Here is a 2,721-nt window from a genome sequence, read left to right as displayed (position 1 = left end):
AAATCATTTAGTATCAATCAAATTGAGTATGCTTATTTCTTAGGATTTGAACTTATTTTCGCAATTTGTCCAGTAAAACCCGTAAACAAGTAAATAGTATTTTCCTAAACAATAGATCCACTTATTTTGGTTAGTGACTTATTCATGAATATATCAACATGAATATATCGTGGTTTCGATTCCCAGACCGGACGTTGTGAGTGTTTGTTGAGCGAAAACACCTAAAACTCCACAAGGCTCCGGCAGGGCATGGTGGCGAACCCTGCTGTACTCTTTCACCACAACTTTCTCTCACTCTTTCTTCCTGTTTCTATTGTACCTGTATTTCAAAGGGGCCAGCCTCGTCACACTCTGTGTGATGCTGAATCTCCCCCGAGAACTACGTTAAGGGTACACGTGTCTGTGGAGTGCTCAGCCACTTGCATGTTAATTTCATAAGCAGGCTGTTCCATTAATCCGATCAACTGGAACCCTCGTTCTCGTAACTGGCGGAGTGCCACGGCATATAAATAGGCAAGATATGTTCTGTGTAGAAAACATATACTCGGATAAGGTTCACAGAATAAAGAGGGGCTATAAGTGAAATGTGAGATGTACCTGTATGTTGCACTAACTGCTTTAAGGATACCTGTCTGTGGAGTACTCAGCCACTTGCACATTAATTCCATAAGCAGGCTGGAACTCTTGTAATAGTAACCGACAGTGCCAGAGAAGAATATATACCGTTACTTGTTTCAGTCATTAAACTGTGGCCATGCTGGGGCACCGTCTTGAGGAATTTTAGTCACTCGTTGACCCCACTACTTTTTAAAGCCTGGTACTTGTTCTATCAGTTTACAGGGATATAAACACACCAACACCAGTTGTCAAGTGGTGGTGGACAGACACGAACACACGACAGGATTCTTTCAGTTTCCATCTACCAAATCCATTCAAGGCTTTTTCTAGCCTGAGGCTTACAGTAGAAGACACTTGCCCAAGGTGCCATGTAGTGGGACTGAACCCGGAACCATGTGGTTGAGAAGCAAGCTTCTTACCACACAGCCATACCTAGAAAGAGAAAGAGAGAGATACAATCTGTTCTTACTGGACAAATTAAACTCCAAACTTGGTTAATGAAGCAATTCTTCAATTAGACACAGCTACTGCTGCTTACTGTTATCCCCAAATTATGGTTCCTATTCACAGCTAGTTTGGATGGAGTTGAAGAAACCATTCACAAGTTTATAAATATCTGTGGAGGAGAGAATTTGTAAGGGAAAAAAAATTTTTTGAAAATATTTTTGTGTTTTTGAAGTTGAAATTCTTGATAATCAATGATAAAAAAAATGCTCCATGTTCAAATGTTAGAATTCTTCAGATTCCAAAAACTTTGTTTTGACCACAAAACTTAAATCATTTAGTTTTAAAACAATTTCTTCAATTTTCTGTTTTTTTTTAAATTTTTAATTTGTAATTTCTGTTTGCTTTGTTTTTTCTTGGTTGAATAAAATTTTTTTTTGCTTTGAAAATAATTTTGTTATTTCAATAAGGCGTTTGTTCATCTATTCAAAATACAAGTGACTTCATTTAATTAAGGAATTATTTATTAGGTTGTCCAGAAAGTTCTGAGCGTTTTTAAGTTAAATCTTTTAACACACCTGAAACGTAACACAGGTAAAACTTTGGCATTGCCTGAAGTGGTAGTGCATCACTTCTTTCGCTTTCATTCTGGTTACCCTTTATTACCTCCACCTTAGCGAAGGCAGAGGTATTGTTTTCAGTTGTTTGTTTGTCCATGGACAAGATATCTCCAGAACTGCTGGATGGATTCAGGTGAAACTTTCAAGGATGTTTGGCCTCATGACTAGCACGAACTGATTAGATTTTGGGATCAATCCGGTACCAGACAAGGATTCTGGATCATTTTTTCCTGTTTTTTTTTTTACTTCATTTTTGAGAGCAGTTGGATTCATCATCATCAGTTAACATCCGCTTTCCATGCTAGCATGGGTTGGACGATTTGACTGAGAACTATGTTAAAGGTACACGTGTCTGTGGAGCGCTCAGCCACCAAATCCACTCACAAGGCTTCATTGGCCTGAGGCTATAAGTAGAAGACACTTGCCCAAGGTGCCACTCAGTGGGACTGAACCTGGAACTATGTGGTTGGAAAGCAAGTTTCTTACCACAGAGCCACTTAATGGCATCTTTGGCTGTGTGAATGAATGGGCATAGTGTGTTGGGTTGTAGGTTCAATTCTCAGGCCAGGCAGTGTGTTGTGTCTTTGAAGAAGGCATTTTGTGCTGTGGAAACGTCCCATTCAGAAAGCCACGGACAATTCTTCCATAGCATGGAGGAGCCCCATCATGTTGAAAGAGGACCTGCATCTTGTATTTGTGGCACTGTATACAGGTGTAACATGTCTAAGTAATTGTTGGACGTCATAGTCAGCTCCATAAAGGAAAATGGCCCTATTATAACTCTATCGTTTGTAAGAGAACACCAGACATATCTATAACAGGCTTCGACACAGTTTTTGCCTACCAGATTCACTCACAAGGTATTGGTTGGTTATTGTGCAATGTCAAAACAAACAGGTCTCTCTCTCTCTCATATATATAAACAACCGCGTGTATATATAAACTTCCATTCCGTTACTACTATATAAAAGTGTTGTAAGTCTCTTCAGAAAACGAAAAAATAGTTTTACCATTTCATTTCTTTTTACATTAGCAACAG

Source organism: Octopus bimaculoides, chromosome 24 (assembly GCF_001194135.2).
Source record: "Octopus bimaculoides isolate UCB-OBI-ISO-001 chromosome 24, ASM119413v2, whole genome shotgun sequence".
In the NCBI taxonomy this organism is placed as follows: Eukaryota; Metazoa; Mollusca; class Cephalopoda; order Octopoda; family Octopodidae; genus Octopus; species Octopus bimaculoides.
Note: the sequence above shows the minus strand (reverse complement) of the source record.